The 27,016-nt window shown below is 34.8% G+C and overlaps 3 non-coding genes across 3 annotated transcripts; 2 read left to right on the forward strand and 1 right to left on the reverse strand.

Moving 5' to 3' along the window:
* The first annotated feature begins 447 nt into the window (after positions 1-447).
* Trnan-guu (transfer RNA asparagine (anticodon GUU)) lies at positions 448-521 on the forward strand. Its single transcript has one exon. It is a non-coding gene; the product is annotated as a tRNA-Asn (tRNA).
* Positions 522-9,314: 8,793 nt separating this feature from the next.
* On the forward strand, positions 9,315-9,388 carry Trnan-guu (transfer RNA asparagine (anticodon GUU)). Its single transcript has one exon. It is a non-coding gene; the product is annotated as a tRNA-Asn (tRNA).
* A 13,546-nt stretch (positions 9,389-22,934) lies between these two features.
* Trnan-guu (transfer RNA asparagine (anticodon GUU)) lies at positions 22,935-23,008 on the reverse strand. The gene has a single exon. It is a non-coding gene; the product is annotated as a tRNA-Asn (tRNA).
* Between the last annotated feature and the right edge of the window lie 4,008 nt (positions 23,009-27,016).

The following is a 27,016-nucleotide window of genomic DNA, read 5'->3' on the forward strand; positions in this document are numbered from 1 at the left end:
TCTTCTGATAATAAACCAACTAACCGGTTAAACCTTTTGTATTCAACCCTGGTATGGTCTTACAAGTAGTATCCTGTTCTAGCAGGTTATTTAGCTGCAGTGCACTAATAATGTTTCACTTAGGATCACCGACTAAGTTAGATGTGATTTTACCCACAGCTTGTGAAAACCGTTAAACAATGCTACCTGTTGCTGTAGTTGTCTGTATCATTTATGGAAGTGACATAAACTTGTTTGGCTCTCCATCAGCATCAGTAGTTTCAGATATTCATCAATCAGATTTGTTGCCACTTTGATCATAAGCGTGCTATTGCTATGGAAACTGGAATTTTCTGTCTTTCATAACAAAGATGAATTATTTTATGATTGGATATTATAGATAATTCTAATATCTCTGATCATGTGGGATCTGAAGAACAAAATTTTGACAAATATATTTTGTATGATGTCTCTGTGGCGCAATCGGTTAGCGTGTTCGGCTGTTAACCGAAAGGTTGGTGGTTCAAGCCCACCCAGGGACGATGTTTTTTCCTCTTTTCATTTATTGAAAGTATTAGCCAGTTAAGAGTTGTGTACTCTTTTAGTAAAATTTCGGCTGGGACATCATAACCTTATTTGTTCTTGGCGTTTGCCATATTCAGGTGTTATTCGTGTCCCGCTAAGGTCACAGGGTGATGATTTGTAATGGTCACTACTTGAGATTCACCTAACCCAAAGTTTTATAATATAGGAAATAATAACACAATATATAGTATGTTATTATTATCTGGTTAGTTACACTGGTCAGTAATAAACACAAAGTCTTGTAGCTGATGTAGCTGATTATCTACTCTGAATCAATTAATGGGGTTAATGAAACAGGGGCCTCCATTATTACCCCGTTGTTTTTTTTTCTCAGGGCTCTTAGAGACCTTAGGTTAGATATAAACTTTGTTTTGCACTGACAAATTGAGACTTTGAACAACAAAGAATAAAGTTTAAATGAATGAAACATCTGCTACATTAGTTATAAAACAAATAGACACACATAAAATTGTTGTCATGTTCTTTACATCTGAAGATGATACAGAAGTCATAGCGTATATAGCGGAACACTATATTGTTTAATTATTAACTATATTAATCATATTAACTATATTAGGATCATGGTCATGATCAGAGTCACACACAGTGAACTTGAAAAAGAAATTGAAGCCAAAAAAGCCAGACACGAAGATGATGATGAGTAAGCATTCACGCAATTGAAAAAATCAGTAAACATTAGCTTACAATTTTTATTCATTTGTGTTTATTGTTGCATATCGTAATACGCTTTCAGAGACTGATATGTGTGTTGCTGTTTCTCTGTGCTCTTGGTATTGGTAAAAAGACCTGCTCTTATATAAGTCAGTTTATGTTCTGAAATAATACCAAGTAAATACTAACACATGACATGTGAAAATCCTGATATATTCGATATTCCATTTTTACCATCTTGTTTTCTTGTGCTTGAGGCTCTTAAAGAACTCCGTCTAACTCTTTCAATACAGCTTTTTTTGTTCGTTCTGACAAAGTTATATTTTGCTGAAAAGGTTTCAGCTGATGTAGAGTACAGTGTGTATTTTGCTTTAAAATATAGAGTCGGAGTACTAAAGCTTCAATTGAAAGTTTTTTGAAATTAGCAGAAACTTCTGCACAACAATAAATACATTTGAAGTACAGAAGCAATGCTTGGTTTCTTTCTAGTTTAGTAAAGAAAAACGCTATCGTTTTTCGCAGTTTAGCCAAAATGATAACACAATATTTTAAATTTATTGAAGCAAAGTTTCAAGTGGATCTGTTAACTCTATGATCCGTAATGAATGTTTCTTTGTAAAGGTACTAAGGCTAGTCATTATAAGATTTTTGAGTTAGTGAAAAACGTAATTCCCCCTCATGTTCATCACATCGTCATTTTGTCAATATACATCATAATGCAACATTTCGAATATTTTTAGCAGTATAAAAAAGTATGGAAGCAGCCTAATCTTCCAAATATTTACTATATACATTATAAGGTACCGTAAACGCACATATAACATAAACCTCCTAGAAAGTAAATTCTATGTAACGTATAAAGAACTCTGTAAAGTTTTTGCTTCATAACTACATAAAAAATTTCATATAGCATAAGTGTCAAGTGGGTGCAAAAGTTCTTAGATTTTATTTAAATAATGAGAGGCCAACTTAATAGTTGGCCTTGAAACTATCATTTTCTCTCTTGCCACACTTGCGAACAAAAACAACATATAGGGGTGTTTCTGTCTCTTTTACATATACTAGTTCCCTCGCTGTCTAAGCGTGCCTTGAGAGATCATCATGAGTGCTGGTGAAGCAAAGAGAATATGTAGCTGCACCATTACTCAGAAATACGTAAAACCGGTCGATTAGTGCGGGCGTTGAAGTATCTGTGTATCAATCTGAATGGGATTAATTGGAGTTTCCTTGAAATTAATCTTTTATACTCGCCTCTAACTCTGACATCGGGAAAACAGATGGACATACATACACCACATCGCTAGATCGATGAGTTTGGTTTACCTTATCTTAGACATATGCATTACTTTTTCTTTCAGCATAGACTTTGATATCTAGGAAAAAGTGCGAAAAGTCGATTTAAATTGACGTTAAAGCTATCCGCTCCTCTTGACTTAATGTCCAATATTCTGCAATCATGAACCTTAGATCAGAAAAAAACGTAATTTTCTTCTAATCGATTAAACTGGGATCAAGTTTTATTAATTTCAATATTGAAATATCCTGGCAGTAACATCGCCTTAAACAAACAAAATCTCAGATAAAATAATACTTTCTGATAAAATCTGTTAAAATCTTATTTGACATAAGGGGACTTTTAATTTGCAATAAGCAATCTATGTTTTGAATTTATATAGTTTGTATATGTACATGTATCTACTGATAAGTACATGCATTTGTGACAGTGCTCTGATAACTTGAACGCTCTGATAACCCAAACACTTTCGCTCGGTCCTGTGAAATTTGAGTTGTCCATGTTTGACTGTGCTATGTATTCTTATGAGAATATATGCTTTGACATAAGGTTCTAATATATGAAAGTTTTAACATATGAAGTAAATATCATAATTAGTTTCTTCATATGTTAAAGTTCAGGTGTACTGCATAGAGTTGTTAATATTCACTTGTCTGTGACCAGCAACTCATGATCTATAGATATATAGAGTTTATGTGGGTTGACAGGTATGAGCAGGTACTCATTTTGCTACTTCCTTTCCTCTGATAATCTAACTAAGTAACCAGTAAAATACTAAGTTCAACCTTTTTGTATTGAACTCCTGGTCGTACATGTAATTTGTTTTAGCTGGTTATTTAGCCTCAGCGGGCTAATAATGTTTTAGTTGAGATCACCCATTAAGTTATAGGTGCACTTAACTATTTTACTGAATACGGACAGCTTATTAACATAATTAACAAATTGTGAAAACCGTTTAACAGTTCTACCTGTTGCTATAGTTGTCGGCATTATTTATGGAAGTAACTTAAACTTGTTTGACTCTCCATCAGCATCATAAGTTTTGGATATTCATTAATCACAGCTGTTGACATTTTCATCATAAGCATGCTATTGCCATGGCAACTGGAATTTTCTGTCTTTTATAACAAAGATGAATTATTTTATGATTCGATGTAAAAGATAATTCTAAGATCTGTGATCAGGTTTTTCATGTGTGATCCGAAGAACAAAATTTTGACAGATAAACTTATTATGTTGTCTCTGTGGCGCAATCGGTTAGCGCGTTCGGCTGTTAATCGAAAGGTTGGTGGTTCAAGCCCACCCAGGGACGATGTTTTTTTCTCATTTCAGCTATTCAAAATATTAGCCAGCGATGAGTTGTGTGTACCCTTTTAGTAAAATTTCAGCCATTATATCAAAACCTTATTTGCTCTTGGTGTGTGCCATATTCAGGCATTATTCGTGTCCACAGGTCACAGGGTGATTTGTGATGGTCACTACTTGAGATTCAGCTAACTCAATGTTTTATAATAAAGAAGATGATAACACAATATATAATATGTTATTCTTATCTGGTTAATTACACTAGTCAATGATAAACACGAAGTCTTGTTGTTATTATCTACTATATAAACGGCAATCGTTGTCTGTCTGCGTGTTTGTTTGAGTGTCCGCCTTATAGAGTACCGTACCTTTCGGACTATCAGCGGCTACTAGGGCGCATTAACGGGAATCTCCGGTTAGTACACGCCTCTATACATAACCTATTCACCGTTTGCTGTTTTCACACAAAAATGACGTAGTAATTTCAACTCGACGGCTTTCTTTTAGCTTCATGAGACGCGATGCTTTTTTGTCCTCGACATATTAGGGCTATTTTGTTTTCGACAAAACGATATCGACAATAGACTCTCTCGATATTAGAATTTGGCGATCAATATTTATTAACTTTATGAAACACGACGCCGTTTTTCTATTTCTGGCTTTTCTTAAGGTTTAATTGCTAAATCGCTGTTAAGGTCACTACTTTTCACGCGGACAATTGTATTATCTCGAGCGGGTATAGCATCTAAATTCTTTCACCTCTGATCAGACAAAGACACTACTATATTTTTACATAACATATCGACGTACCGGTATCTTCGTATTCAGAGTTTTGATGGATAGCTGTTGGTGAAACAGTAACTTTTTTATACACACACTTCTATGCAAGAATTGTTATTATTAATTCAACATATTCACGAATTTTATTTTGTTTTCTCAGTTCGTATTAATTGTATCATTACTGAATCATCTCATATTGTAATCGTAGCAAAACAGACTCAATTTAGCTATTACTTGCTAATTATTTCACTGTTACATCTAAACCTTTTTATAGTCGTTTTATTTTTAAATTTTATTGGACCTGCACGAAGCATTTTTTTCATGATATGAAGTTTGAAAGTTACAGTTGTTTGACAAAGTTTGATAAACTTTACAGTTGTTTTTATTTTCTCTTTATTTCAACTACACAAAACACTTTTCTCATGATACGTTACCTATCATGTTTTCTCATGTTACCTATGTAGTTTGAATGTTAGAATGGCAAACGTTGTTATATATGTTAAATACAAATAGGTTTTCTGTGCAAAGACTTTTTTATTACTCAGGTACAAGTACAGCTTATGGCGTAAAATGTTGAAAAAATACTTTACCGAAGTTGTTTTCTCGCTTTGGAGCGGATTAAAATGTACATAATTTTATTTTAATGGGAAAAATTGTTTTGGATCTCGAACAACTCGGTTTTCGAACTACCTTTTGGAACTGATTATGTTTGAGAACTGAGGTTCCACTATACGTTATCAAAAGATATAGGTCACTGAAAGTTATGAAATTTTAAATTTACATTGTTTTTGAAAACCTTTACAGCTGTTTTATTTTCTCTCTTAATTTATTTCAACTACACAAACCACTTCTTTCATGATATGTAGTTTGAAAGTTAGAATGGCAAATGTTGTTATATGTTAAATACAGATCAATTTTCTGTGCAGACTTTTTTTACTACCCGGGCAACGCCGGGTAGCGCAGCTAGGCTTGGGGCCGTGGCGTCACTCGGGGATTCGTGGGAGACCTTTTTTGCCCCGAGTACAGCGAGAGTCTCCAGGCACGGCTTTCCGGATGAAAGAGTTGGGGAGTGCGAAGCAATTGATTGCAAAGCGATTGAGTGCTAGGCGATTGGTTGCGAGACGATTGGTTGCGAGTACAAGGTGATTGATTGCAAGGCGAGTGTGAGGTGATTGATTGCAAGGCGACTGATTGCGAGTGCGAGGCGATTGATTGCGAGGCGAGTGGGAGGTGATCGTGAGGCGATTGATTGTAAGGCAATTTATTGCGAGGAAAGTGCAAGGCGATTGATTGCGAGGCGGGTGCGGGCCGATTGATTGCAAGGCGATTGATTGCGAGTGCGAAGTGATTAATTGCAAGGCGAGTGCAAGAACGCAATTGTCAACTGCGAGGCGGGTAAAGACTGGTCAGCTGAGGCGGGGGCTCAGCGGCAGAAGTGCGCGATCGTCAACTGCAAATATAGACGAGGGTGAACGGATGCATGAATCTAGACACATGAATCTAGAATATTTACTAGATTTTACACACATCTAGCTGTAAGACACATTGCAGATTTCCATTGTTCTCCCCAACATTGACATGTATATGTGCGTGCATTCTCTGATCAGGACAACAGTTTCAGTAGACTGCATATTTGGAGTTGTTTTACAGTATGAGAGACAACTCTCAATAAACCTTATGCTGCACGTGAATCTGTTCCTGTAGACGGGTAATGCAGCTAGTATAATATATGTGTAGCAGATTATCTACTCTGAATCAATTAATGTTTCTGGGACTCGATTTTTACCCCCTTGTTTTTTTTGCTCAGGGCTCTTAGAGAACTTAGGTTAGATATTGATTTTGTTTTGCACTGATAAATGGAAACCATGAGCAACACAAATCGAGATTAAAAGGAATGAAACATCTGTTATATATTTGTTGAATATATATTGTTAAACAAATAAACACACATCAAATTGTTTTCACGTTCTTTACATCTTAAAATGGTACATAAGTCATAGCGTATATAGCGGAACACTATATTCTTTAATTATGTAATCATATTAACTATAGTATGATCATGATCATGGTCATGATCAGAGTCACACAGTGAAATTGAAAAAGAAAGTAAAGCCAAAAAGCCAGACACGAAGATGATGATGAGTAAGCATTCACGTAATTAAAAAAAATCGGTCAATTATATTAGCTTAGGAATTTTATTCATTTGTGTTTATTGTTGCATAATAATTTCGTAATACGCTTTCAGAGACTGATATGTGTGTTGCTATTTCTCTGTGCTCTTGGTATTGGTAAAGAGACCTGGTCTTATATAAGTCAGTTTATGTTCTGAAATAATACCGAGTGAATACTAACACATGACACATGCATGAAGACCCTGATATATTCGATATTCCATTTTTACCATCTTGTTTTCTTGTACTTGAGGCTCTTAAAGCACTCTATTAATTCTTTCAGTACAGCTTTTTTGTTCGTTTTGACAAAATTACATTTTGCTGAAAAAGTTTCAGCTGATGTAGAGTACAGTGTGTATTTTGCTTTAAAATATAGAGTCGGAGTACTAAAGCTTCAATTGAAAGTTCTTTGAATTTAGCAGAAACTTCTGCACGACAATCAATACATTTGAAGTACAGAAGCAATGTTTGATGTTTTCTTTCTAGTTTAGTAAAGAAAAACGCTATCATCTTCGCAGTTTGGCCAAAATGATAACACAATATCTTAAATTTATTGAAGCAAAGTTTCAAGTGGATCTGTTAACTCTATGATCCGTAATGAATGTTTTTTTTGTAAAGGTACTAAGGCTAGTCATTATAAGATCTTTGAGTTAGTGAAAAACTTAATTCACCCTCATGTTCATCACATCATTATTTTGTCAATATACATCATAATGCAACATTTCGAATATTTTTAGCAGTCCAAAAAATTATGGAAACAGCCTAATCTTCCAAATATTTACTATATACATTATAAGGTACCGTAAACGCACATATAACATAAACCTCCTAGAAAGTAAATTCTATGTAACGTAAAGAACTCTGTAAAGTTTTTGCTTCATAACTACATAAAAATTTTCATATAGCATAAGTGTCAAGTCGGTGCAAAAGTTCTTAGATTTTATTTGAATAATTAGAGGACAACTTAATAGGTGGCCTTGAAACTATCATTTTCTCTCTTGCCACACTTGCGAGCAAAAACAACATATAGGGGTGTTTCTGTCTCTTTTACATATACTAGTTCCCTCGCTGTCTAAGCGTGCCTTGAGAGATCATCATGAGTGCTGGTGAAGCAAAGAGAATATGTAGCTGCACCATTACTCAGAAATACGTAAAACCGGTCGATTAGTGCGGGCGTTGAAGTATCTGTGTATCAATCTGAATGGGATTAATTGGAGTTTCCTTGAAATTAATTTTTTATACTCGCCTCTAACTCTGACATCGGGAAAACAGATGGACATACATACACCACATCGCTAGATCGATGAGTTTGGTTTACCTTATCTTAGACATATGCATTACTTTTTCTTTCAGCATAGACTTTGATATCTAGGAAAAAGGGTGAAAAAGTCGATTTAAATTGACGTTGAAGCTATCCGCTCCTCTTGACTTAATGTCCAATATTCTGCAATCATGAACCCTAGATCAGAAAAAACGTAATTTTCTTCTAATCGATTAAACTGGGATCAAGTTTTATTAATTTCAATATTGAAATATCCTGGCAGTAACATCGCCTTAAACAAAATCTCAGATAAAATAATACTTTCTGATAAAATCTGTTAAAATCTTATTTGACATAAGGGGACTTTTAATTTGCAATAAGCAATCTATGTTTTGAATTTATGTATAGTTTGTATATGTACATGTATCTACTGATAAGTACATGCACTTGTGACAGTGCTCTGATAACTTGAACGCTCTGATAACCCAAACACTTTCGCTCGGTCCTGTGAAATTTGAGTTGTCCATGTTTGACTGTGCTATGTATTCTTATGAAAATATATGCTTTGACATAAGGTTCTAATATATGAAAGTTTTAACATATGAAGTAAATATCATAATTAGTTTCTTTATATGTTAAGGTTCAGATGTACTGCATAAAGTTATTAACATTCACTTGTCTGTGACCAGCAACTCATGATCTATAGATATATAGAGTTTATGTTAGTTGACAGGTATGAGCAGGTACTCATTTTGCTACTTCCTTTCCTCTGATAATCTAACCAAGTAACCAGTAAAATACTAAGTTCAATTTTTTTGTATTGAACTCCTGGTCGTACATGTAATTTGTTTTAGCTGGTTATTTAGCCTCATTGATCTAATAATGTTTTAGTTGAGATCACCCATTAAGTTATAGGTGCACTTAACTATATTACCGAATACCGACATCTTATTAACATAATTAACAATTTGTGAAAACCATTTAACAGTTCTACCTGTTGCTATAGTTGTCGGCATCATTTATGGATGTAACTGAAACTTGTTTGACTCTCCATCAGCATCATAAGTTTTGGATATTCATTAATCACAACTGTTGACATTTTCATCATAAGCATGCTATTGCTATGGCAACTGGAATTTTCTGTCTTTTATAACAAAGATGAATTATTTTATGATTCGATGTAAAAGATAATTCTAAGATCTGTGATCAGGAGGTTGTTCATGTGTGATCCGAAGAACAAAATTTTGACAGATAAACTTATTATGTTGTCTCTGTGGCGCAATCGGTTAGCGCGTTCGGCTGTTAACCGAAAGGTTGGTGGTTCAAGCCCACCCAGGGACGATGTTTTTTTCTCATTTCAGCTATTCAAAATATTAGCCAGCGATGAGTTGTGTGTACCCTTTTAGTAAAATGTCAGCTATTATATCAAAACCTTATTTGCTCTTGGTGTGTGCCATATTCAGGCATTATTCGTATCTCTGTAAGGTCACGGGGGTGATGGTTTGTAGTGGTCACTACTTCAGATTCAATCACCAGCACTCTATGTATATGTGAGTTTCTCACATTTTGGGGGCACTCGTATGTATAGAGGTATGACTATATGAAAAACTGCTTCCAGAGCGATCTAATTCCACAGGTAGAAGCTTCACTGTATATAAAGTATTCCAGATTCAGCTATTAACGTACCTAGTAGTTAGCCTTTTAATATCTCGTCACACAAAGTATAGATCAAGATGGTGGATTTATTATTTTTGACTAAACTTGATATATGAAAAATTGTGTCAAACATCTGCATACCAATTTTAACATACAGTAGTGTGCGGAATAGACTGGATGGACCCCTTTGTCATGTTCTTTACCTCTTTAAATGATACCGAAGTTATTGCATATATAGTTGTGTTGGGCCAGTATCTAATTTAGTGCCGGATCGGATATCCTTGCACATTTTTATCGGTTTTCTTGGTTTTGGTATCCTCGGTATTTACCATCTTCGGTATCCTTTGCCAACTAAGAAAGTTCGGTATTGCCGGTACTATTGTTCGGTATGTAGTTATCAGTGTGTCTTTAAATGGTTTAAACTTTAAATCATAACTGTCTCGAACAATATTTATCGTTGTGCAAAAAGTAGCCTGTGCAAAAAAACATTCTTTAGTCAGCAGTATATTGTTACGGCAAAGAGACTCCTTGTTTTAAAAAGCCAAAAAAGAAAAGAAAGATGGAAATATAATTTTCATGATAGATGTTTTTATTGTTTATTCTATTAAAAATATAGTTATTGATACAAACGTTATGTATAATAAAGAACAGATAGATAATGGCAAGAGGCTCTCTTTGTTAAATATACTGAAACAGTTTAAAAAAATCTTACTATCACATATTGTAATCAGGTAATGTAATCACATAATAATACGCAGTCCAATTAGAGTCCAGTCCCGTTAGAGTCTTTATACGTCCTCCCATCTGTGTAGAACTCCCAAACCTTCGAGGCTGGTGGCATTATCAATGTAACGTAATATAATAGTAGATACAGTAAGCGTGGAAATTTTCGTTGAAATTGTTCGCCAATGCGTGCTGAGATTAGCAAGATCGACATGAAGCGTTTTAAAAATCTCTCCGGATATCGTATAACCATTTACCGGTAGGCTTTTACGGATAAATACCGATCATATCAAACCGGCCGCAGATACCTAGCTGACACCGAAAATGATTGATTTCCTCGGATACCGAGAATCCCTCGGTATCGGTAAGAGCAGATAACCCAATACCGGCCCAACACTATTATATAGCGGAACACTAATTTGGTTAATTATGTAATTATATTAACTATATTATTTACTATATTATGTAATTATTTGAAGTATTATATTGATCCGGGGAACGAATTAAGCAAAATACTGTGTATTCTCATGAGAATATTTGTACTGACATATGATTGTTTTAACATATGAAGCAATTATCATAATTATCAACTTCATAAGTTAAGGTTCAGATGTACTGTATAAAATTATTAACATTCACTTGTCAGACTTCCTTTTAAGATCGATAACTCATATCATATCTCAAAAGATATACAGTAGAGTCTCCTACAACGTAAGTAATATATTCCAGGAAGGTTTATGTTATGGAGGTTTTACGTCATCCAAACACTAAATACATGTAAATTGTCTAATCCGTTCCAAGACCTTCCAAAACTCACTCCTTTGGCTATTTGTAAAAGAGAAACCAGACTTCAATCTTTTATATTAGAGACCGAACAGTAACTGTAGTATTAATAGTTTGTATCGACAAGTTTTTTACTTAACAATTTTACTCGGTTTATGGTTTATGATATAACAGTGATTTTACCACACGTCAAGGAGAGTGCACAACTTCAATGTCTACTTACATCAGTTCGTTTTATTTGTTCTAGACAGCTGGGTCTATTCTACAAAGGGCAAATATTGCAAAATATTTTATATGGTCATAAGTAAATAAAAAATATGGCTCCGCTATATGTATTAGTAGCCGTGTTTGTCTGACAGCTGGTCACCAGGGTTAAAGGTTAGGATGAAAGATAGCTGTCGACGAAACTAAAACTCGTTACATTAAGCATGATATATCGACACTCAGACGCCTGCACCGATAGAATACCTATAAGTTTTTATGAATAATTGAGTGGGGACTTATTTTCTGTACTTTTTTAACATACCTGCGACCTCTAACGGCGAATTAGATTGCGAGGGTATTAGTATATATAAAAGATAGAGCCCTATGTGTGCATCTTTTTTTAAAGTGCGGCACAAGATATTGATATTTTTAGGGTTATTTTTAGTGCTAACTACGAGATTCCTGTTGTTTAAATTGGATTTGAAAACTTGCATCGACCTGCCACTTTACGTTATGGAGTTGTTTGTGTAGTAGAGTATACGGAGTTGTTTATGTCTTACAGAGCAAAAACTTTACAAAGTCCTTTATGTTATGTGTAATTCACGTTATAGGAGTGTTTTCTGTATATAAAATATACTGCATTTATCATGCAACCTCTCTATCAGCAGAGAAACTTAAGTTGGGAAATGCTGCTGTATTTGTAGTATCTCATTAGCCCTGCCTTTTGGGTAAAATAAAAAATGTAGAAATAGCTCATTTATTTATCATTATTTTTCAAACAAATAATCCCACATCCAAACACGAGCGAAGCGATTGGTTGGGAGATTTATGATAAAGGCACATGTGCACACAACTCACGAAAATTATTCATAAACGGTCGTCGCAAACCCTTGTACCAAAAGGGTTTCCGAAGGTTGCCTTTTTCGAAGGTTTCTGTGATTAACGTAGAAGTACTGAAATATAATAGTTTCTTTTTTGCCACATTTTGGACACTTTTGAGTACTTGGGTATTCTAACTGATGTCCAAAGCAGTGAAAGTAACGGAAATGACGATGATATTTTTTCTAACGATTCTTATGAGATTATTACAATATTTAATTATAAGAATCATTATTCGATTTTATAAGATTTAATTATAAGAATAAGCATTCGAATTTACAAGATCGACGTATATAGGGATCGATGTTAGGCAAGATGTTACTGTTATTATTTTTTCTAAATAGTTTTGTTAAATAGATTTTCTAAAAATCTATATAAATATCACAACTTCTTGATATTGTTAGCTATGACATTTTGTAATGTAAACAAAATTGTGCATTGGTTTTCTATTATTACTGTATTACTATATTAATAATATTGGTTATTTTAATAATATCAGAGCATTTTACTTCTAATGTTGCATTTCTCCTATTGCAGGGGAGAGATATAAATATATAATCTTTTCCTTTCATTATTGCTGTTTGTTGTACATAATAACACCCAGTACATTGCAGCCACCATTGCAGTTATCCTATTGCACTGCAGGGCCATTTGACTGCTAATATTGCATTTCTCAACCAGCAGTACCCTTTCTTTTTTCCAATATCACTTTTGTCGTGAGCTGTATGACAGGGGAATTTGTAGTAATATAATATGTTATTCGTATCTGGTTAATTACACTAGTCAATAATAAACACAAAGTCTTTTAGCTGATATAGCTGATTATCTACTCTGAATCAATTAATATTTCAGGGACTCCATTGTTACCCTCTTTGGTTTTTTGCTCTAGGTTCTTAGAGAACTTAAGTTAGATAAAGTTGTTAGCATTTTCGTGCCACCCTCCTCTTTAACATCAAAAACTCATCTCCTATAGATATATAGAGTTTATGTGAGTTGACAGGTATGAGCAGGTACTCATTTTGCTACTTTACTTCCTCTGATAATCTAACTAAGTAACCAATAAAATATTAAGTCAAACCTTGTATTCAACTCCTGGCCATACATGTATTTTGTTTTAGCAGGTCATTTAGCCTCAGTGCACTAATAATGTTTTAGTTAGGATCACCGACTAAGTTAGATGTAATTTTACTGACAGTTTTTTAACATAACTAACAGTTTGTTAAGACTGTTAGACAGTGCTACCTGTTGCAGTAGTTGTCTGTATCATTTATGGAAATTACATAAACTTGTTTGACTCTCCATCAGCATGAGAAGTTTTGGATATTCATTAATCACAGTTGACATTTTGATCATAAGCGTGCTATTGTCATGGCAACTGGACTTTTTTGTTTTTCATAACAAAAATGAATTATTTCATGATTGGATATAATAGATAATTCTAATATCTCTGATCAGGATGTTGTTTATGTGTTTATGTGATCTGATGAAGAAAATTTTGACGGATTTATTTTGTATGTTGTCTCTGTGGTGCAATCGGTTAGCGCGTTTGGTTGTTAACCGAAAGGTTGGTGGTTCAAGCCCACCTAGGGACGATGTTTTTTCCTCTTTTCGTTTATTCAAAGTATTAGCCAGTTAAGAGTTGTGTACACTTTTAGTAAAATCTCGGCTGTTATATCATAACCTTATTTGCTCTTGTGCCATATTCAGGTGTTATTCGTGTCCCGCTAAGGTCACAGGGTGATGATTTGTAATAGTCACTACTTGAGATGCAGCTAACCCGGAGTTTTATAATATAGAAGATAATAACACAATATATAATATTTTATTCTTATCTGGTTAGTTACACTGGTCGGTAATAAAAACAAAGCCTTGTAGCTGATGTAGCTGATTATCTACTCTGAATCAATTAATGGGGTTAATGAAACAGGGGCCTCCATTATTACCCCGTTGTTTTTTTTTTCTCAGGGCTCTTAGAGACCTTAGGTTAGATATAAACTTTGTTTTGCACTGATAAATTGAGACTATGAACAACAAAGAATAAAGTTTAAATGAATGAAACATCTGCTACATTAGTTATAAAACAAATAGACACACATAAAATTGTTGTTATGTTCTTTACATCTTAAAATGATACAGAAGTCATTGCATATATGGGTCGCGGTCACAGAAACCATGGTTAAGTCGCAAGTCGCGAAGTTGAGTTATCCGACTTTGAAGTTGCACTAACTGAATTTATAATATTGGTAACGATTTTTGTAACACGTGCATCTGGACCAGTCAAAAAGTGATCTTTCTGAATCTGAAGTCAGTTTAGCCAATAGAAATCTTAAACCCTCGGAAAAACCCCTTAAAACCGTTGCTATGCTAAACAGGAAGTACTGAAAAATGAGATGTCCGATAAATATAATCGTTCCTTTTTTGCCGATTTTAAAGATAACTTTGACATTTTAGACACTTATAATGAGTACTTTGGTATTCCAACTGATGTCAAAAGCAGTGAAAGTAAAGGAATTACGATGATATTTTCCTAACAATTTTTACAAGTTTATTGCAATATTTAATTATAAGAATAATTATTCGTTTTTATAAGATTATTATCAGATTTAATTATAAGAATAATTATTCGAATTTACAAGATCGAAGTATATATAGTGACCAATGGTGTGCCATATGTTACTGTTGTTATTTTTCTAAAGATTTTGTTGATGATTTGGCTTTGCCCAATATCGCGATACTGCCAAACTGTTTTTAATATCTGCCAAATTAAGTAATACATTTTCTTATAAGCATACAGCTATCTGTATGACAACCAGCTAAAATCTGTTTAGATTTTTAAATTCAGCATAATTTTTTGGATATAGATACAGAAATCTAAATAAATATCACAACTTATTGATATCGGTTGCTATGACGTTTTGAAATGTAAACAAAATTGTGCATTGGTTTTCGTTTCTCAAACTTTAGCACCAGTTTTCTCGGAACTATGTTTTCGCACTAACGGTAAACGTGCATTCAGTTTTTTGACCATAAAATCTGCTGTAATTAAGCTAGAATCAAAATTTTTTTTGCAAAATAACTGTGAGAATTTTTTCCTTCTGCTAGCGTAGATAACTCCAAATCTTATAATCCCGACTTAACCATGGTTTCTGTGATCATGACACATACGAGGGGTGATCATAAAGTTCCCGGAATCGTTTTCCTAGTCAAATATAAGACCATGTGCAGTTGTTTTGATTGTTCCATGTTGCTAAGCAGCATGGGATTTCCCCATAGCCAAAGTTTTACGCTTGTCAGAGCACCCGCAATGAAGTTATAGTAGGTAATGTCAAGGTCATTTTTTATCGTTCGTCGGATTTTTCGAAAATGAATGAAGTAGAAGAGCAACGCGTTTGTGTAAAATTTTGTGTAAAACTTGGAAAGTCCGGTGCTGAGACGCTCCAAATGTTACGGACAGCTTATGGAGACTCTGCCCTTAAGAAAACAGCCTGTTATGAATGGCACAAAAGATTTAGAGAGGGAAGAACAAGTACTAAAGATGATGACCGCATGGGCAGACCGGCAACTTCAAGGACCACAACTGCCACAGACCTTGTGAGGCAGCAGGTGATGGGAGATAGGCGATTGACTATACGGGAAATATCAGCAGAAAGTGGGCTTTCTTATGGTACATGTCATCTTATTCTCACTGAAGATTTAGGCATGAGAAGGATCTCTGCAAAGATGGTACCCAAACTGCTCATTGACGACCAAAAAGAAAAAAGAGTTAGCTGTTGTATCGAACTAAAAGATGCTTTAACACAAGATCCTGACTTTATTTCAAAAGTTGTGACTGGGGATGAAAGTTGGGTCTATGGTTATGACCCAGAGACCAAATCACAAAGTTCTCAATGGAAATCCCCTGGCTCTCCTAGGCCTAAAAAAGCTAGAATGTCTCGCTCAAATGTAAAAACGCTGCTGATAACATTTTTCGACATTAGAGGTGTGGTACACTCTGAATTTCTGCCACATGGTCAAACTGTGAATCAGCATGTGTACAAAGACATTCTGATAAGACTTAGATACAGTATCAGAAGGAAACGTCGAGATTTGTGGCTCTCAGGTGACTGGTACCTACACCATGACAATGCTCCGGCTCACACCTCATTGATGGTACGTCAGTATTTGGCAAAAAATAAGGTCACTGTGCTTAACCATCCCCCTTATTCACCTGATTTAGCACCATGTGACTTCTACCTATTCCCCAAAGTCAAATTGACAATGAAAGGTGAAAGATTTGACGACATACCAACTATTCAAGAAAATGTGACGAGACAACTCCGAAGCCTTACGGAAAGTGATTTCCAGCATTGCATGGATCAGTGGAAACACAGATGGGACAAGTGCATAGCAAGCTCAGGCGATTACTTTGAAGGGGACAGTTTAAATTAAGTGATTACGATTAACGGTTTTTGTGTACTGAGACAATTCCTGGAACTTTACGATCGCCCCTCGTATAGTAGAACACTAATGTTTAATTATGTGATCATATTAACTGTCTAATGTTAATACTTATAATGTTTTATTAATCTGTAGAATGAATAAAACAATATACTATATATTCTCATAAGAATGTTTGCTTTGACATATGATTATTTTAACATATGAAATGAATTTTGCTTTTTTTGACATCAAAAACTCATCTCCTATAAATATATAGAGTTTGTGGGTTGACAGGTATGAGCAGGTACTCATTTTGCTACTTTCCTTCCCCTGATAATCTAACTAAGTAATCAATAAAATATTAAGTCAAACCTTCTTATATTCAACTACTGGTCGTACATGTATCTTGTTTTAGCTGGTTATTTAGCCTCAGCGCACTAATAATGTTTCAGTTAGGATCACCGACTAAGTTAGATGTAATTTTACAGACAGTTTTTTAACATAACTAACAGTTTGTTAAGACTGTTAGACAGTGCTACCTGTTGCTGTAGTTGTCTGTATCATTTATGGAAATAACATAAACTTGTTTGACTCTCCATCAGCATGAGAGGTTTTGGATATTCATTAATCACAGTTGACATTTTGATCATAAGCGTGCTATTGTCATGGCAACTGGAATTTTTTGTCTTTCATAACAAAGATGAATTATTTCATGATTGGATATAATAGATAATTCTAATATCTCTGATCAGGATGTTGTTTATGTGTTTATGTGATCTGATGAAGAAAATTTTGACAGATTTATTTTGCATGTTGTCTCTGTAGTGCAATCGGTTAGTCCGTTCGGCTGTTAACTGAAAGGTTGGTGGTTCAAGCCCATCCAGGGACAATATTTTTTTTCATTTCAGTTATTCAAAGTATTGAAGCCATTGATAAATTGTGTGTACATTTTAAAACAAATGTCAGGCACTCCATTTAATACCTTTTGCACAGTTGGCAAATCTTGTATTCAGGTGTTATCCATGACTTTGTAGGGTGACAGGGTGGTGATTGGTGGTGACCACTACTTTAGATTCAATCACCCCACCGGAGTGGATCCATCCAAACGCAAGTCTTCTGGCATTCCTAAAGACTTCCTGTTTGCTAAGTCTGAGATTGAAAGGGTACAAAATGAAAGGTACAGTTGTAGAGCCTCTTACTAGCCTTCGTATTTTTTGTTTTCTGCTTCTCGTTCCCCAAAGCACTCTTTGCAATCACAGAAGTAAGATTTTTTCATTTGTGATGTTTGTTTTTTTTACTGTAGTTATTGTTAATTTTGTGTAGTTCACAGTTGAAAACTACATAAAAATTATGTTCTGAAACAATAGTAACTGTTAGGACGTGCTGTTAATGCCCGCACTAACATGAAGACCACTTAGGCATCGTCTAACCATGTTTCTACAGTGAGTAAACCAATTGCTTTGTTTTGAAGGTAGAAAATCATAAATGAAAAGTATATATATATGTATATATATATATAATTTTCTCTTTCCTCTCCCCCCCTCTCTCTATCATTCAAACTAACTAACATACTAACCTATGCGAATTAGTCTACACGCTGATGTTCAGTCACATAGTTTGGATAATCACAATGTTGAATAATCTTTTTGTTTTTTAAAGTGGTTGAGTCAGCGCATGAATATAAGATGAGAAATGACAACTCTTATTGTTTTACAGTTACATATGTTTCAAGAACTGGTTTGATATTCAGAAGTAAAACTGAATTAATAGTCTAGCCGTTATTTCCAACTACAATGCTACCTCCGTTCTCATACATAATTCATTTCGGATTTTTGTTCAACAATTGAATGGTTTAAATACCAAATCAATTTTTCCTCTACATTCCACCATTTCATAGAGTTATGCAGTTATACCAAAGAGCTTAACAGATTAAACAGTAGTATTCAACCATTTCATAAAGTTATGCGATTATAATAACATTTAATAGAGTTATGCTGTTATACTTACGTATTTCATAAAGTTATGCCACTATAATCAAGCATTCAATAAAGCTGTGCTGTTATACTCACGCATGTCAAAGTGTTGAGAAGTGATATTCCATACAAAGACAATATTTTGGTAACTAATACCCAGAGAGGCCACTATTAAACAATCAACTTTACATTAGCTCTCAATTGAGACTATTAACTCAGTTGTCCAGAATACCTGGCTTGTGAATCATTCGATGGTGGTCAATTCTGAAAAAAGGCCTTTTGGGGTCACGGAAAGGGTATCAGGCTTCAAATAGCTCTCTCGGTTTAACTCGTGTAAATTAGTCTGCTGTCACATAACCGAAGCTTAGTGAAACTGGAAGCATTTTTCCATCCTTGACCAGCTATTCTTTTGACCACCAGACTCGAGAGCGACCGACGGAAACTGCAGATGGAGATGGAGCATCAGATGGCCCAGCAATTGGAGGAGGTGGAGACCAACTACAATCAGCAACTCAAGGACCAGAAACTAGAGTACGAGAGCCGTCTGCATAGAATACAGAGTGACCTGGTGAGTGGTGGGTCAGTGAATAGAGGAGTGAATCCATTGTTGTAATTAGGATATCTAGTTATGTATAATATATTGTATTTAAAAAAATTATGTATGTATATAATATTTATACACAGGAGACGCTCCTAAAATGTAAATAATCCATTTTGAGAACATTGTTATGCAAACACTAAACTGTAAATTGCCTAATCTATTTCCAAAATCATCCTAAATTCATTTCCTTGGCTCTTCAAATAGGAAAAAACTAAATTATCTTTGTAATTTAATGACTGCAGGCGGCAGTACTTGTGGTATTATTGATCTTTATCAACAACTGATCTCTTTTTTCTTCTCCGTTTCATTTGGTTTAGCTTTCATGATTACGATCATGATTATAGTACTTCTACATTAAGTTTAGGGGAGCGCGCACCTTCAATGTCACTTCAATGCCAATTTAAATCGACTATTTCTAGACAGCAAGGTCTACGCTGGAAAGAAAAAAATTATTCTATATGTCTAAAGTAAAGTACAAAAAAATATACCTATATATATTTACTACCGTAAATTTAGGGCCACACGTATCGTGTAATTTCAACTAATCTGGGAAATTCCATTCGTACGAAATTTCTGACCTGCCACACGGAGTTTCCCCACCACGGATTTGCACGAAACTAACTTTCAACTAGCCAATCAGAACGCGGTGATAAATTGAAGCCGATTCCGTTTCATAGTTCTTGATATGCGCCAAAGAAAACGACCTTCAACATTCAACTAACCTTTTCAACCGACCAATCAAACAACGATTCGTAGGAGTTTCTGACGTTTCGTCCAATTCAGGATTCGTTCATCGTGCGCAACTAACGATGGACGAATTCGTCCAAATGTCAATTCGTACGAATCGTTTCGTCCAAATTTTGCCGATTTCGTGAGAATTTTGTCTCGTGTGGCCCTACCTTAAGAGTGGAGTCTGTGTGTTCGTCCAATTATTTGAAGCAATGCTTAGAAGTTAAAATAAAACATTGATTTCAACGAGACTCCAGTTTATGACATTCAGCTTTGCATACACTCTAACGACCGCATCAATCAACCACCTTTAGATTTTTGAGTAAATATGGACATACTTATTCTCTTTGCTTTATCGGCACACATGACGGTCTCTCACAGCAAACTAGACTACTATAGTGCATAAAATAAGATATTCCTATACGAAAATGAACATATATGAAAACGATAACTTTAAGGCTAACTATTGGAGTCTCATTTTTTAAAATCGAATTTGAAAAGTTGCTCTGACTGGATGCTTTACGTTATACGGAATTATTTACGTAATACGAAGAAAAAATTTTCCATAAATTTTTTATGTTATATTTAATTTGCATTATAAGAGGTATTTGTTATAGGAGCGTTTACTGGATGCATTTGACTAATAGCTAAGTGCTCTTTATATTTTATGATATACTATTGTTCAGTCTACACTTAGTGTATTGAGTGCTTTCCCTATATTATTCTTTATCAAGTGTTTCTAATGATAGGGATAATATCTGTATCCATCGTTTTTTGACGTCATCAAGCCGTTTGCACATGCGCTCATTCATGAAAAAGCCGCCATATTTGTAGAAAACGATCGTCATTCTCTTATTTAATAATATTTTTTGGTGTTTTGATACTATAATAAAACAATTGCAAACAAAAGCATCATTTTCAAACATTCATTGCAAAAGCTTCGTGTTTTTAACGATAAAAGTTGTTTATAAAGATGTTATACGTTTTTTTGGTGCTTTATGATGTGGAACACCTTGTTTTTTTCATTTTTGGCATACGACATTTTTTCGCCATTTGGTGTCAACAAAAATTTCTCTCAAAATTAAATTTTGGCAGTCAGAGTGCTGAACACGTTGAATCAACAAAGATGCCGATACGCTATTTGCCGAAATCTCTCTCATCTACGCCTGCAAGAGGTACAGTAATACTTCAACTTACGAGTGCTCCAATGTACGAGAAACTTGAGATACGAGCCAGCTTTTAAGAAAGTTTTAGCACTAACATACGAGCCATGTTTGAGATACGAGCACGTGAGCCAGTTGCCAAGTATGCCGGAGGTGTTTTATGACAACAGCATCAATCTGTATTTTTCAACTGCTCAGGTTATACTTTAGTACCGTGTTTTTGTGTGCGCTTTTCAGTGCAGAATTATGTGAATTAAAAGTACTGTGTGTAGACAGAAAGTTTATCAGTAAAATGAAAAATAATGCAAAGAAAAAATGAATGATAACAATTGATATTAAACGGAAAATTATTGAAAAATATGCGAAATGTGTATGCATGATTGAGCTAGCTCAGCAATATGACAGAAATACATTCACAATTATCAAACAGAAGGATTATATTCAGGGCATTTGGCTTGCAAAAGGACTAACCCTAGTTTTTAAACGGCGCAGCTATCTTCACGACCGCTGATGGAGAGACCACTCAGGCATTGGATAAAAGATAAACAATTGGCCGGTGACAGCGTAACTGAAATGACGCTATTTGAAAAGGCTGGTGCTATCTATCAAAACTATAAAAATAGACATTCGGACAAGTTGGCTAGTGGTCGTGCATTTAACCTTTGTGACGACACTGGTGTTCGTCCTAATCGCAACATGTTGAAAGGGCGACAAAGGCAAACGTCCTTAGATAGGTTTCTCTTAAAACAGCCGGCTAGTTGTGAAAGCGAAACAAAGGAAAAATTAGCTAACCAGCGAGAAACTTACAACTACGAACGCCGAAGACATTTTAATTATGTTAAGTTAAAAATGAAAGTTTGCTTTTAGATTTGCTTCTATGTTTGTCTTTTAAGACATTGATAAAATCCAAATTTATCAAAGTCAACTGTTGTAATGAAGGATTACTTATATCTATCTCCCTCTCTGGCAAATGCTAGCATTAGCTGCTATTGTATGTATTTAATTTTACATTTTAGTTAATCACATTTCCTTGCATTATTTTTTATTTGTTGCTTTTTGAAAGCATGTGGTGAGTTAGGACAATAACCAATGTGTTCTTTCTGTTACAATATCTTGTTTTGAGTGTTTTATTTGCATTTTTTAGAGTATGGAAACCAATCAATATTTGTAAAATGGTTTCATCATTCAATCATTACAATTCACTGTAAAAATTCAAATCTCTACTTCCTTCTGATCGGCAAGAGGCTCTGGTTTTGCTTTTGTATGAATACAACGCAGCTTATTAGAGCATAATGTCATCTTACCAGAGAAGATCCTCGCTGACTGCCAGGCCAGATGTTTGTAAATTGTTGACGCGTTGATACTTGTGTTGCTAGGTAAATAACAGTTTTAATACTAAACTATGTTTTCGAAGAAGTTGTCTTCTATCTAAGTGAAAACCAATATTTTCTTCTTGCGCCGCATTCATCTGGTGGTGCAACATAGTTTGGTGTTTTGTAGCCCGTTTACAGTTGCCCGCTGATAAGATTTTCTGTTGCTGGTCTAGCCTTTAGTATAGTCGACTATTTTGAAGCTTTCATAAATAGATTTCCTCGATTCAGTGATGGTTAAGATGGTAGCTTAAGGGTGGTAGACATTTTATTTAATGCTTTTTATCTTACGAATCTAATATAAATTAATTGTGATGAAAGTGTTAGTTAATGTAGTTTTAGCTGCATCAACTCCTCACAAATTACAAAAATGCTAAAAGAGTTAATCGTCCCTGGGTGGGCTTGAACCACCAACCTTTCGGTTAACAGCCGAACGCGCTAACCGATTGCGCCACAGAGACAACATGTCAGCAACAGTAATCTATACTAAATTTCATTCGGCACACCATACATTTCGTAGGTTCAATCCTACGGATGTTTAGTTCTGATTAGTAAAATAGATCATGTTGACGTTAGTGACGCCATGGCAGTGCTACTTCGATTCTATGTCTTTATAGAGGTCATCGTCGTAGCTCTTATGAACAGACACGGAGCATAACTTTTTACTAAACTAGTAAATAAATAGTGTTGGTATTTTTATTTTGTCAATGCTACATATTGATTTTCAAGACAGGTTCACCAATCAGTTACAGTATCAAAAAGTATTAGTTTATTCAATTGAGCTAAATTATAAATATGCAAACTTCTAGTCGTATATTTGCCTTTTAGAATCTATTAAATAAACCTTTCATAGAACGTATTTTTTGTGCATATAGCTTTGTTTTAATTGCGCATTCGAAACATCCTGTTTATAGAGAAATAAAAGTGTTGTTGAATTATTTAAAATCTTGCAAGCTACTGTAATTCCTCTACTAATCGTGGGCAGTGCGCCTCAGTAATACAATACCCATATGCCTACTTTTTTATGTGGTGTGTCAGACAGCCTCAGTCAAGTGTTCAAGCCAGGAGTTTGTACATACCTTATTGGCTAATGGTTTTTGGCTATAGATGATCTCTAGTGTTCAAATCTTCATTTCTGGTATCGATCACTGTAATAATCAAAATGTCTGAATAGAAGAAAAACATTCAACTTTTCCTACTGTCCTATCAATGAAGTGCTGAGTATTTACTGCGATGATATGTCATGAATTATATTATCTTTATATTATTATCATTATATTATTATGTCACTACAACCTTCAATTCACTATCCCAACTCGTACGCAATACTATTAGATTACCAATTTTTAAAATACATTCGTTCAACTCAATAATTCTTTATTTCTGTCATTTCATTTGCTTCATTTTTTCCTTTTGGCAAATAACGAAAAACATTATTTTGTTGATAAAATGCCAATAAAAAGTTAGACATACATGAAGGTCATCCCAAGGTGATCAAGTTTACATGTATGCTTATCACAGCTGAAACAGAGAACGCAGTCATCAGTCAAAGTTGGAGAAGTACCCTCCCCTACCTCGGCTGAGAGACTCATTTCTAGCCTCAGAGCAGAAAAACTCAAGCTAACACAGTCCCATGAGCGGTTAACTCCAAAGTTGAGATCCATGAAACAGGAACTGGCTGTTAAAAGCATAGCTTCTATTCCTACAGGTTTGTAGCAGCAGGTTTGGCTTGATGCTGTACCCACTATTAAAGGGCTAATAACTTATGATGGAAAGTTAATGACCTTGACCTTTGACCTATTTCAGAACGAGGCAAGACCGACCTGTATAAAGTGGCTCTGCTCATCAGAGAGGCAAACAAGATCTCTCAAATTAAATCTCTGGCTATTGTGAGTACTCAGGACATTTGCTCTAGCGTTGCTTCCGTAATTCTTGCCAAAGCCTATAGCCTGTCTACTATTATTGCTACCGTCACCATGACAAATTCTACTGTTGTCTATTACTGTTTCTGTTGTTAGCAACCATTGTGGTAGTTGACAAACTAAGTGTTAACTGCTGTCTCAGCAGACAAGCATGAAGCAAGCAGTTTTGGGTCCCAGACTAACCCATTGTTGCTCTATAGCCTGCTGGTATAAAAGCTTTTTCCGTATTCTGACATATTATGTGTTCTTTCTGATGGACTGTTTTGAGCACAGCAGATATTAGAACAAGCACATAATTTACTTTCAAACCCGTGAGCGACTTCCCAGGGCACCGTATCTATACTATAATGTCACTAAAGAAGCATAAATGGCTCCAATATCGCTTCCTTATACTTCCTGTGGCATGACTCTCTCTATACATTGCTGTGTGAGTCTGAAATATATTATAAGATGACACAATATCCATCCGCCTTCACCAAACTACAGCAAAAATATATTTTAAAGTTAAGTTCTAAGTCTAATTAGAAACTATTCCAGATTAAGTTAATGACATGTTTTGGCACACACCGAGTTCGTGCATGAGCGACGTACAGAGGGAGTAATGATACTGGAAGTGCAATGGCATTACATTGAAGCTGTTAATGATGCGCAGGGTGACACAACTCTCCCTATGCAGTACTATAATAGACCTTGAAAGTTTACTTACGTCAAATTTTAAAAGATTTTATCAGAAAGTATAGATTAGGAGTCGGCAACCTTTTCCATTCAAAAAGCCATTTGGACTCATTTTCCACAGGAAAGAACGCAGTGGGAGCCGCAAGCCCCCTTTCATATTTCAAATTAAAAAATAAATACCACATGTAACTGTTTTGCTTAGCTTTTAATGTTTTTATACAATGTTTACATCATAAAACGTAAAGTTGTGGCATGTATACTGATTTAACTGCTGAGAAAACAAAATTACACTTTTGCAAAGAACAATAAAATAATTTTGGCGGTTTTATTGGTGCATAAATTGTTATGAAGTGTACTACCTGTATTAATGTTGTTGTTTGTCAGTAGTGTTGTTGACGATATTGCAGACCTGAGTGGCTGGCCAGCCTTACTAGATTTCTAATTGTTTAATTAACCAAGTTCATTGACATAATATCAGAAGGTATCTCGTAGCGGTCTGGCCTTCTGCACGAATCCGTTAGTACGTTTTTCGGTACTTTTATGTTACAGTCACGTGACGATCATGTGATAAGGTACTAATAATACAACATAATGTAAGTAATGACGCATAGCAAACGACAATGTTTGATTTATCACCATACTTACAATTTTTAAAATTATATTACAAAATCTAGTAATAAAATTTCTATATTTTCATGAATTACTTGGCATATGGTAATATAAGGAGAAAATTCCAAAATCAGAGGGAGCCGCAGTGAGGGGATGAAAGAGCCGCATGCGGCTCCGGAACCGCAGGTTGCCGACCCCTGGTATAGATATTTCTATCATTAAGATATTGTTTGGGATTTTAGGTTTTGGTTGTCAGGATTTTTCAAGATTAAAGTCGGTGAAACTTGATCAAGGTTAAATCGCTCACAAGAAAAAGACATGCCCAGACAACTCTAAAAATGATGTCAGTAGTGCATATTGCTTAATAATCCCACTACCAAACACGAGCGAAGCGATTGTTTGGGGGCTTTGTGATAAATGCATATGTGCACACAACTCACGAAAATTATTCATCAACACCGTCGAAAACCCTTGTACCGAAATCTCATCAACAAATTTAACCATTTTTCAATGGAGTCGTTTAAGTATAATAACGATACAAAACACATATAAACCTATTTAAATATGTTACCAAGTCTTTATTATTTGTAGACAAAATTCTAAACCTTACCTATCTGATCGGATTATATGCAAATAGACAGATTAATTTGTCCTGAAATCGCAATAAAACACTTGAAAAGCTTTTTTAATCATAATTAAGACCGGCCAACGATACGCCAATAAAGCTGTGCGACAGATAGTAGAACTATTAAGCAGTGCGCATTTCACGAGAAAAACGTGCTCATTTTACCGGTCTGTTGTTGTTCATGTTGTTGTTGTTGATTGTTTAATTGTCAAAGGTTTCTAACATTTTTCCGTTTTTAATATCTTGCAAAAATATTTAATTATAAGAATAATTATTCAATTTTAAAAAATTATTATAAGATTTAATTATAAGAATAATTTTTCGAATTTATCCGGAGGTTTCTGTGATAAACGTAGACCGTTTGAGGCGTAGACCGATTTACAGGTACGAAATTGTAGTACACAGTTTATCAGCCCATGTTTTTGTCCAATTACCGAAGGTTTTATTAAATTATTTAAAACGTTAGCCAAAATTCTTTACATCTTATGTACAAGCTAGAGCCAAACTACTATGCCCCTTTATGACGAGAACATTTTTTTATTTTGCTGCAGTTTGCAGAAAACATCCAGACGCGTGTACGCTCATACTTGCTTTCTGTTAAAGATCGCTATCAAAATCATTCTACATTCAACACAACC

The sequence above is a fragment of the Watersipora subatra genome, chromosome 6 (genome assembly GCF_963576615.1).
Source record: "Watersipora subatra chromosome 6, tzWatSuba1.1, whole genome shotgun sequence".
Classification (NCBI taxonomy): Eukaryota; Metazoa; Bryozoa; class Gymnolaemata; order Cheilostomatida; family Watersiporidae; genus Watersipora; species Watersipora subatra.